General features: G+C 41.4%; 1 long non-coding RNA gene across 2 annotated transcripts; it reads left to right on the forward strand.

Moving 5' to 3' along the window:
* Positions 1–2,011: 2,011 nt before the first annotated feature.
* On the forward strand, positions 2,012–5,085 carry LOC119302359. 2 transcript variants are annotated; one of them, XR_005147517.1, is made up of 3 exons: positions 2,012–2,857; positions 2,983–3,086; positions 3,231–5,085. It is a non-coding gene; the product is annotated as an uncharacterized LOC119302359 (long non-coding RNA). The 2 variants fall into 2 exon arrangements; XR_005147516.1 differs by having other exon boundaries at positions 2,012–3,086.
* The last annotated feature ends 7,189 nt before the right edge of the window (positions 5,086–12,274 follow it).

A 12,274-nucleotide genomic window follows, 5' to 3' on the forward strand; every position in this document is an offset into this window, starting at 1 on the left:
TGCCCATGAGGCATGGTTCGCAACTATCAAATGATTCATAATCAAGTGATTCCAAAAATCCTTCTATAGGGAGTTTCTTCATGCGCTTTACACCAATATGACCTAAACGATAGTGCCACAAATATGTTGCACTATCATTATCAACTTTGCATCTTTTGGCATCAATATTATGTGTATCACTGCGATCGAAATTCAGTAAACCATTTACATTGGATGTAAGACCATAGAAGGTTTTATTCATGTAAACAGAACAACAATTATTTTTCTGACTTAAATGAATAACCATATCACAATAAACATGATCCAATCATATTTATGATCAACGCAAACACCAAATAATATTTATTTAGCTCCAATACTAATCCTGAAGGTAGAGGGAGTATGCGATGGTGATCTTATCAACCTTGGAATCATTTCCAACACACATCGTCACCTCGCCCTCAACCAGTCTCTGTTCATTTTGTAACTCCTGTTTCGAGTAACTAATCATAGCAACTGAACCATACCCAGGGGCTACTATGAACACTAGTAAAGTACACATCAATAACATGTATATCATATAAACTGTTGCTCACTTTGCCATCCTTCTTATACGCCAAGTATTTGGGGCAGTTCCGCTTCCAGTGACCATTTCCTTTGCAGTAAAAGCACTCAGTTTCAGGCTTGGGTCTAGCTTTGGGCTTCTTCATGGGAGTGGCAACTTGCTTGCCATTCTTCTTGAAGTTCCCTTTCTTTTCCTTGCCCTTTTACTTGAAACTAGTGGTCTTGTCAAGCATCAACACTTGATGCTTTTCTTGATTTCTACCTTCGCCGATTTCAGCATCGCGAGGAGCTCAGGAATTGTTTTCATCATCCCTTGCATATTATAGTTCATCACAAAGTTCCAGTAACTTGGTGATAGTGACTAGAGAACTCTGTCAATCACTATCTTATCTGGAAGATTAACTTCCACTTCATTCAAGTGATTGTAGTACTCAGACATTCTGAGCACATGCTCACTGATTGAGCTATTCTCCTTCATCTTGTAGGCATAATACTTGTTATGGGTCTCATACCTCTCGACTCGGGCATGAGTCTAAAATACCAATTTCAGCTCTTGGAATATCTTATATGTTCCATGGCATTCAAAACATTTTTGAAGTCCAGGTTCTAAGCCATAAAGCATGGTGCACTAAACTATCAAGTAGTCGTCATACCGAGCTTGCCAAACATTCATAATGTCTGCATCGGCTCCTGCAATAGGTCCGTCACCTAGAGGTGCATCAAGGACATAATTCTTTCGTGCAACAATGAGGATACTCCTCAGATCATGGACCTAGTCCGCATCATTGCTACTATCATCTTTCAACTTATTTTTCTCTAGGAACATATCATAAATAAGCAGGGAGCTACATCGCAAGCTATTGGTCTATAACATATACATGCAAATACTATCAGGACTAAGTTCATGATAAATTAAAGTTCAATTAATCATATTACTTAAGAACTTCCACTTAGATAGACATCCCTCTAGTCATCTAAATGATCACGTGATCCATATCAACTAAACCATGTCCGGTCATCACGTGAGATGGAGTAGTTTTCAATGGTGAACATCTCTATGTTGATCATATCTACTATATGATTCACATTTGACCTTTCGGTCTCAGTGTTCTGAGGCCATATCTGCATATGCTAGGCTCGTCAAGTTTAAGCCGAGTATTCCGCACATGCAAAACTGGCTTGCACCCATTGTATGTGAACGTAGAGCTTATCACACCTGATCATCACGTGGTGTCTCGGCACGACGAACTGTAGCAATGGTGCATACTCAGGGAGAACACTTATCTCTACTGTTAAAGAAGGATCGAACGTCGTGATGGTTCGACCTCCCCACACCATGTACGATCTGTCCCCCACCCCCGCTTCTCCCATCCCTGCTCGAAAAAAGCAAAAAAAAGAGACCCACTACCCACGAACCACGAACGCACGTCCCACACCCACCCGTCCTCCTCATCTCCCGCACCCTTCGCTCCCGATCCCATCTCCCTCCTCATCTCCCGCACCCCACCCCGTCGCTCCAGATGCCGCATCTCTCTCTGATCTAGAGAAAAACCTTCTTCGGCTCCCCCCTCCTCGTCCGCCCCGCGGCCGCGGCCCTTGCCATCGGCGGTAGGAGCCAGTCCCATCGATAAACTTTCCACTCCTCCCTCTTATCTCCACCACTCTAGATCATGTTCGTCCATTGGCGAGATTGGTGGCGGCGCAGAAGGAGAGCTCCTATGCACCACCGGTTCTTTACAGCCTATGTGAACTGCAGCAGCACCAGATCGATGCTGTCGTTGGTGTACGGCGCCTTTGTCTGCGTCGCCGGGGTTGGTCGTACTACAGCTGTCCAATGGTACGTCAGTGCTGGAGGACGTACTGGGCCTGGGAGTGGTGTGCAGGTGCTGCTCGATTTTGGTTGTTCCATATGCTGGCCGCCGGGAACGGCGCCGTTGGGGACGCCGTCAGGGCGGGGTTCTAGGTGCGATGGAAGGCCGACGCCGGGTGGTGCGGCGAGTGCTAGGCCTCCGGAGGGTGCTGCGGGTATGACACGGCGGCGTCGGATGATCACACATGCTTCTGTTTCGGAGGTCTGGCTAGCGGGTCGTGTTCTACTTCTTCATCAAGTTCAGTTACCCAATAGTTGATCTGAGAGGTAATTGGTTGGTTAGTGATGTTTGATTGATCTAAGCAACCTTGAGATGGGCGATGGGCGAACGTGAGCGGCGGCCAACGGCAGACATGGACTCAAGCCAACAGAGGTACACGGCGGAGCAACTCACCTGCTCATCTCCACTTCGCAGGCGGCAAGCAGGCAACAGCTGCCACCAAGGTGTGTGCTCTCTTTTTTCCTTTTCAAATCCATTTTGTTCACATGGGTCTCAAAAAAATTGGGGATCAACAAATTGATCGCTCGGAGTAACGAGCATACATATTCTTTCTTATGCATCAAGGCAGGAAACATTGTTTTATTGTCAGCACATGGAATTTTTGGTGGTCAACCCATCAGCCAATGCCCTCATGATCTGCGCTTGGTGTACTTACACTTTTTTTGGACTAAGGTAGTAGTGCAACTTTAATGAGAAGATTTACAAAATCTGGTGGTGCTTACATTTTGATCTATGCATCTTTTCCCAGAATTGAATAACTGTGAGTTTGTGACCATCGCCCTTGGCATCTTTTATGATGTATTTTGTGTGTGTTAGGTCAAGCAGTTCCTGTGAAATGACTTTGGGAATGGAGTGGTTCACTGGGGTAATTAGCGGTACCACCACATGCTGACATGGAGTGTACGAGGTATGTATTTTCAGCTTGTTAATTAGGATGAAGTGGAATACATCATAAATATTCTTTGCATGACCGGTCAGGGACATATCAACACGTCCACTTAATCAAGTTAATCCATGTTCAGTTCCTTAGTTTGCCTACCATTGTCCGGATTTACCATGTATTATTTGACCGGAAAAAATGCATTGTTAATCGCTTCGACGAACAAGTGAATATGTAGGTTGTATCCCTCTTTAGTTTTTTAACGGTCTATTTCACTGACTCACTACTCCATCATACATTAAGGTCAAGAATTTTTCATGTGTTGTCCCTTCTTAAATATGTTGCACTTGCTTTCTTCTGTCAGCATTTTAGAAATATAAATTTCCTCAATTGATTTCTTATCCCGTTACCCCCATGTATGTATTGGTTGTTGAGCATCCTTCACTGTTACAAAGATAGGTCAGTAGTCAGTAAGATAAATAAAATTTTAATATAAGGTGGTATTGTTCCAATTTACTGGCGGTGCATTTTCGCCCTTAATGTTGTTGTTCTTGTATTATTTCTTAAGTTCTAATTAAGACTAATGATCTGTTCACACAAGTCTTAAGAAAGGAGTGTGAAATTAATTTCTTAGCAAAGAATCTAGAGTTAGACTTACTCGATGGTTGATCAGTCAAGTGAAGTAATGATCTGGATGTGTTGGCAAAATTTTTTTGCAAGTGCATGGAGAAGCTAAGGAATATGTCAGCCACTTTCGTATATTGTGATGTTATTACTATATATTAAATGCGCTAGATCTCAATTCACATATCATAATCTGTCAAATTGTGATTATGATATTTTGTTGCTCAAAAAAATTAGAGTCAGGTATGATGACTTAATAATACTGAGACTTAAACTCAGCTACCAAGTATTAATAAATTAATGTTGCATCTACTAATAGCCTAAATTAATGATTCATGTTACATATTCATACAAAGTTTACGTGTAATTAGCATGTGTGTTCTCATTTGTCCATTTTTAAATAGTTTTAGGGAATAACTAAATACTAATTTGAAATGAATAAGATTATTTTAACTAATACCAAGTGTAGTTTGATTCTCCTTTTAGTTTCTAAGAGAGGAAGGAATTAGTTTTCTGTTTAATAGCAGAATAATCAGACTTGTACCACTTTACTCACGAAAACAAGTTATTTGGGTTTCTAACCGAGCTGACATGCTGCTTCTTTATATAATGCAATCTACTTATAAAGAAGGTGATTTGTTAACCCCTTTCCGTCGTAGACATAGTATGTTGAATTGGTATTCCCAGTCTATCATGTTAATTAGAAAACCTTATGCCTAAAAATGCTTTAAAGTGTCATCATTTGTTTTCTCCCAACCATTTTTTATCATTACATCGTTTTCCTGGCATGCTCAAGAAATTACCAGTGTGACTTGCCTTATCCAGCCATTGTCTGGACTCGCTGCTTAGTTTGGTTGCTAATGTAGTCAGTACCGGCTTGCATTGTAGTTCTCTTTAGTCCGAGCAATGGCTGGAACTAATTTTCACGGCTCAAAAGTAGTCCCAGCCACCGCTCCATGGAAGAACTAACACTGCTGCTTTCTGTTTGGTATATTTTTTGGTTTGTTAGTCTTTATATGAGGTTTAACTATTGTAGCTAAGAGAGAAACACGAGAAAGTAGCCATTACAGTCACTTGTTATATTGGGAAAACATCAAAAGCTTGTAATGTTTGTATTCACGAAACAAAATGATTATTTGGTAAATATATTTTCTTATGTCGTAGCAACGCACATGTATCTAGCTTTCTTATTCAACAAGAACGAGAAATACACTTCCAGATTTGACCTGGTTGAGGAGGAAATGTTGACATGTTTTTTGACTTGGTTTTCCTTGATTTCTTACAATTTTTCTTTCCATTTTCTTGAGTCTGTGTAGTTTATCCCATGTTAGCTGTTGTCAGTGTTCTAATCTGAATCATAGGGGGAGTTGAAGTAGATAGAATAACCATATATGTCCTACTACATGAAGCATTTTTCTGTTTGATAAGCTATGTTGTGCTGCATTACCACATCTCATATGAAAATTAATTCTGATATACCCGAAGTCCCCTACCATGGAGAAGGATATGCTGCTAAGAGATGGAGTTGGTAGTTATACTATTTACTAAAATACCAGTTTGTGGCTTCATACAAGTGTAGGCGCTAAAGCTCTTCAATATTTTTTCTGTTGAGATAAATAACCTAGCATGCATTTCTCCATTATGTTGATTTCCTTATTTTCCATGATATGCCGCACAAAGCTAGGAGACAACATTCTTGTAACCGATGGTGTATTGGTTATGCTGGTTTGCCAACAATTCTAGAATTTCCTCTCAAACAATGAATTTTTGAATTAGCAGTCGCTTTGAATGTTAAGCTACCGAATCATATGCTATTGAGTTGTCATTTATGCAAAAAATTCAAGTACTCAAGGAGAATGTTGAATTATTTCTTTAATTTGATATTCTCAATAATAGACACTATATGTTTGTGTACGTTTTTTGTAGCCACAAAAGCGTTATCTTTATATTGTGTTGAAAGAAACATTCGCATTGCACTATGCGTAAATAACAAGAAAAAATCATGTCATCATCTCTCACGATATGTGAAGATCATTCCATAGAGTTGCTAACATTAATAAAAGGTTTAAAGCAGTGGTATGGTGAGATGATAAACTTTTAAAGCAACGACAATGCTAAAACTAGGACAGACAAAGAAAATGAAGGTAGATGCAAGGTGGGGAAGGGAGGTAGATGGTGCTTGTGTAAGGAAAGAGAAAGAAATCTTTATTTGACCCTTTCTTAAAATTCGGTTCCTTTTTTGGCCCAAAAAACTTCCTTCTTCCCTTTTTGACACTTAAATCCATTTTGTTCCCTACGTGACACTTTCATCCATTTTTTCATCTGACGGTGTTAACTATGATGTACAAAGACAATTTTACCCCTGATGGTAATATATGTCACCAAGAAATGAAAGAGAAGGAGCGTGAATATGAATGTATGAAAGTGTTGCGTGTTGGAGATTCCCTGTTCAAATATTCATATGCACCAGCGCCCAACCAGTCGCATTGCACAGCTCGATCTGCGAGAGCCCCGCACTCAGTTGCTCACGCAAGAATACGTACAAAGCTAGCACAAAAAGCATGCAAGCTAGCAGCTTGATTGATTTTGCTTGAACAGTGAACACACGTCTAGCCGGCACCTCACATGCATACGCGAACCAGTAAAAGCTAGCTCTTAATCGATATTTGATCAATTCGATCTCCGCGGAACACTATCGTAACTATCCTACGTATATACATGGTAGCGAGGAGATGGTTTTTTGGAACGATTCGATGGAGACATTTTCCTCGATGGAGGCGTGAGCTTGTGCAGCAAATTGAGGCGCGAACAATCTCATGGACATCACCCGTCGAGGTCTAAATTATCACCCACAACATTAATCTGCACAAATTTATACACTACAGTCTACAGTAGAGGCTGAATGGATAGTCATTATTCCACTCATCATATTATTATTAGTCCACCACATTTTTGTTTGATGATTAGTCATATAGTACTATTTTTTATTTATCCAACCACGACAAAATATATCACATTACCTCTTTGTTTGCATGTAAATAATTTGGTCACATACTACACTAGGGGTAAAAGTGTAATTTTATGTCAGACTTAACACCGTTACTAGCCAAATATGACGGAAGTGTCACATAGAGAACAAAATGAAGTTTAAGTGTCAAAAAGGGAAGAAAAAAGTTGATGGAAAATTTGGCCCTTTTTGACACTTAAATTATCTCTCCCGCTTCTTTCCTTGAGATAATTGGCAATTGTTGCTAGTATATGAATGAAAATCACATGGCTTTATGCTTGACATATAATTCTGAATCAGAACAACTGGGAGATACATGCGTTTTTGTTATTCCATTGCAAACACTCTACAATAATTGTACGATCCATGTGTTTGTATTATTCCATGGCAACGCACGGGTATCAAACTAGTATCTTGAAATTTAGTGAGGGATCATCTTATAATGCTACCGCCGTACTAAGCAAAATAAGATGCATAAAAGATAAACATCACATGCAATCAAAATATGTGACATGATATGGCCATCATCATCTTGTGCCTTTGATCTCCATCTCCAAAGCACCGTCATGATCTCCATCGTCATCTGCTTGACACCTTGATCTTCATCATAGCGTCGTTGTCGTCTCGCCAACTATTGCTTCCACAACTATCACTACCGCTTAGTGATAAAGTAAAGCAATCACATGGCGATTAAATTTCATACAATAAAGAGACAACCATAAGGCTCCTGCCAGTTGCCGATAACTGTTACAAAACATGATCATCTCATACAACAATTTATATCTCATCACGTCTTGACCATATCACATCACAACATGCCCTGCAAAAACAAGTTAGACGTCCTCTACTTTGGTTTTGCAAGTTTTACGTGGATGCTACGGGCTTCTAGAAAGAACCATTCTTACCTACGCATCAAAACCACAACGATTTTTCGCCAAGTGTGTTGTTTTAACCTTCAACAAGGACCGGACGTAGTCAAACTCGATTCAACTAAAGTTGGAGAAATAGACACCCGCCATCCACCTATGTGCAAAGCACGTCGGTAGAACTAGTCTCATGAACGCGGTCATGTAATGTTGGTCTGGGCCGCTTCATCCAACAATACAGCCGAATCAAAGTAAGACGTTGGTGGTAAGAAGTGTGACTATTATCGCCCACAACTCTTTGTGTTCTACTCGTGCATATCATCTACGCATAGACCTGGCTCGGATGCCACTGTTGGGAAACGTAGCATGCAATTTCAAAAAAATTCCTACGATCACGCAAGATCTATCTAGGAGATACATAGAAACAAGAGGGGAGAGTGTGTCCACCTACCCTCATAGACCGAAAGCAAAAGTGTTAGATTAACACGGTTGATGTAGTCAAACGTCTTCACGGTCCAATAGATCCAAGTACCAAACATACGGCACCTCGGAGTGTAGCACATGTTCAGCTTGATGATGTCCCTCGAACTCTTGATCCAACAGAGGGTCGAGGGAGACTTCCATCAGCATGACGGCATGGTGACGGTGATGGTGATGTGATCCGCGAAGGGCTTTGCCTAATCACTACGACGCTATGACCGGAGGAGTAAACTGTGGAGGGGGACACCGCACACGGCTAAGAGAAATCTTGGTGTTCTTTGGAGTGCCCCTTGCCCCATATATAAGGAGGAGGGGAGGAGGCCTGCCACAAGGGGCGCGCCAAGGAGAGGGGAGTTCTACCGGACGGGGAAAAGGGGAAGGAGAGGGAGTAGGAGAAGGAAAGGGGGGTGGGCCCCCTTCCCTAATCCAATTCGGCCTCCTCCCTTGTGGGGTGGGGGGGGGCGCACCAGCCCCTTGTGGGCTGATTATCCTCCCTCCTATGGCCCATATGGCCCATATCTTTCCCCGGGGATTCCGGTAACCCCTCCGGTACTCCGGTATGTACCCGATACACTCCGGAACCCTTCCGGTGTTCGAATACTACCGTCCAATATATCAATCTTTACCTGTTGACCATTTCGAGACTCCTCGTCATGTCTGTGATATCATCCAGGACTCTGAACAAACATCGGTCACAAAAACACATAACTCATAATACAAATCGTCATCGAACATTAAGCGTGCGGACCCTACGGGTTCAAGAACTATGTAGACATGATCGAGACACATCCCCGGTCAATAACCAATAGCGGAATCTAGATGCCCATATTGGTTCCTACATATTCTATGAAGATCTTTATCGGTCAAAACGCAATAACAACATACGTTATTCCCTTTGTCATCGGTATGTTACTTGCCCGAGATTCGATCGTCAGTATCATCATACCTAGTTCATTCTCGTTACCGGCAAGTCTCTTTACTCGTCATGTAATGCATCATCCCCCAACTAATTCATTAATCACATTGCTTGCAAGGCTTATAGTGATGTGCATTATCGAGAGGGCCCAGAGATACCTCTCCGATACTCGGAGTGACAAATCCTAATCTCGATCTATGCCAACCCAACAAACACCTTCGGAGACACCTGTAGAGCATCTTTATAATCACCCAGTTATGTTGTGATGTTTGATAGCACACAACGTGTTCCTCCGGTATTTGGGAGTTGCATAATCTCATAGTTAGAGGAATATGTATAAGTCATGAAGAAAGCAATAGCAATAAAACTTAACGATCATTATGCTAAGCTAATGGATGGGTCTTGTCCATCACATCATTATCTAATGATGTGATCCCATTCATCAAATGGCAACACATGTCTATGGTTAGGAAACTTAACCATCTTTGATTAACGAGCTAGTCAATTAGAGGCATAATAGGGACACTCTGTTTTGTCTATGTATTCACACATGTACTAAGTTTCCGGTTAATACAATTCTAGCATGAATAATAAACATTTATTAGGATATAAGGAAATATAAATAACAACTTTATTATTTCCTCTAGGGCATATTTCCTTCAGACAAAAGGGTCGCCAATATTTTGGCTACCCCGAGCAAGATCCAAACAGCCCCTTCTGACCCCACCCCTCCCAGCACATTCAAATCCCTCATTCACCGTGGAATTTTGCCATGTGTTGTTTTCATGGATATTTTGCTGTGTGAAAATAAATTTAAATATGAACGAATAATCGGTGTTCACGGTCTTCTACCGGGAGAAGGTTGGATGTCCTCATAGTACTCGTAGTGTAGACTACTAGGAGTAGTATAGTGGTAGGAGTAGTACTATAGCAATTTCCTTGGAGTCCGTGCTACAGCAAGCTACCCTAGGCTATGTTACTACTCCCTCCTTTCCGGTTTAGGCTCATATTCAAAATCTCTCCAACCAAGGTAGACGGTGAGTCATGGACTTAATTTTGTATTTTGTACAAGTACATAATTAGTACGCTCTTTTTATCAAAAAGTTATGTATACCGATGCATTAATTACAATGAATGCATGCATGACCACTAAATTTCCATGAACTTCTACATGCATTGGTGAGTTTTCTCTTGATACTTCTTGCATCAGGTGATTTAATGCACCTCGAAATCCAAACATGTGATGGTATGTCCTAGTACAATTGAGACCTATAAAATGGAAAAATGAAATTTTTTAGATGAGCCCTATCGGTGCAGCAAACCCTCGGTCTGTTGCCCAGACTGTGCACAGGCACGGGAACAGGATTGAGACACCAAGCCAAGTCAGAGTACAAGAGACTGCCACCTCTTGAGCTTGCATTGATTTTTCCCTTGAAGAGGAAAGGGTGATGCAGCAAAGGAGCGTAAGTATTTCCCTCAGTTTAGAGAACCAAGGTATCAATCCAGTAGGAGACTACGCAACAAGCCACCGAATACCTGCACAAACAAACACCAACTTGCAACCAACGTGACAAAGGGGTTGTCAATCCCTTCACAGTTATTCCCAACATGAGATATGATAGAGATGGATAAACGGTAAAGTAGTATTTTTGGTATTTTTGGTTTATGGAATGGAAAGTAAAAGATTGCAAAAGCAAGTAAATAGGAAATTAGAATTGTAGATCGGAAACTTATATGATGGAAAATAGACCCCGAGGCCATAGGTTTCACTCGTGGCTTCTCTCAAGATAGAGAATATTACGGTGGATGAACAAATTACCGCCGAGCAATTGATAGAAAGCGCAAAGTTATGATGATATCTAAGGCAATGATCATGAATATAGGCATCATGTCCGTGTCAAGTAGATCGAAACGATTCTGCATCTACTACTATTACTCCACACATCGACCGACTCCTGCCTGCATCTAGAGTATTAAGTTCATAAGAACAGAGTAACACATTAAGCAAGATGACATGATGTAGCGGGATTAACTCAAGCAATTGGACGAAAACCCCATCTTTTTATCCTCGATGGCAACAATACAACACGTGCCTTGCTGCCCCTACTGTCACTGGGAAAGGACACCACAAGATTGAACCCAAAGCTAAGCACTTCTCCCATTGCAAGAAAAACCAATCTAGTTGGCCAAACCAAATCAATAGTTCGGAGAGACTTGCAAAGATATCAAATCATTCAAATAAGAATTCAGAGGAGATTCAAATAATATTCATAGATAAGCTGATCATAAATCCACAATTCATCGGTTCTCAGCAAACACACCGCAAAAGAGTATTACATCGAATAGATCTCCAAGAACATCAAGGAGAACTTTGTATTGAGAATCAAAGAGAGAGAGAGAGAGAGAGAGAGAAGAAGCCATCTAGCTACTAGCTATGGACCCGTAGGTCTAAAGTAAACTACTCACGCTTCATCGGAGAGGCAATGGTGTTGATGTAGAAGCCCTCCATGATCGATTCCCCCTCCGGCAGGATGCTGGAAAAGGCCCCACGATGGGATCTCACGGGTACAGAAGGTTGTGGTAGTGGAAAAGTGGTTTCGTGGCTCCCCTGGATGTTTTTGCGGTATAGGAGTATATATAGGCGAAAGAATTAGGTCAGGGGAGCTACGAGGGGCCCACATGGCCGGGGGGCGTGCCCCACCCCCCTGGGCACGCCCTCCACCCTTGGGGCCACCTCGACGCTCCTCTGACTTGTGCTCCAAGTCTCCTGGGTGTCTTTTGGTCCAAGAAAAATCATCGAGAAAGTTTTATTCCATTTGGACTCTGTTTGGTATTCCTTTTCTGTGAAACTGTAAAACAAGGAAAAAAACAGAAACTGGCACTAGCACTGGGCTCTAGGTTAATAGGTTAGTCCCAAAAGTCGTATAAAATAGCATATTAATGCATATAAAATATCCAAAACAGATAATATATAGCATGGAACAATAAAAAATTATAGATACGTTGGAGACGTATCAAGTGTCGGATTTCGGGTTTCGGCAGACCCTTGAGGTTCGAACACTGGGGTGCGCACGGAGATTTCGCCTC

This window comes from Triticum dicoccoides, chromosome 5A, assembly GCF_002162155.2.
Source record: "Triticum dicoccoides isolate Atlit2015 ecotype Zavitan chromosome 5A, WEW_v2.0, whole genome shotgun sequence".
NCBI lineage: Eukaryota > Viridiplantae > Streptophyta > Magnoliopsida > Poales > Poaceae > Triticum > Triticum dicoccoides.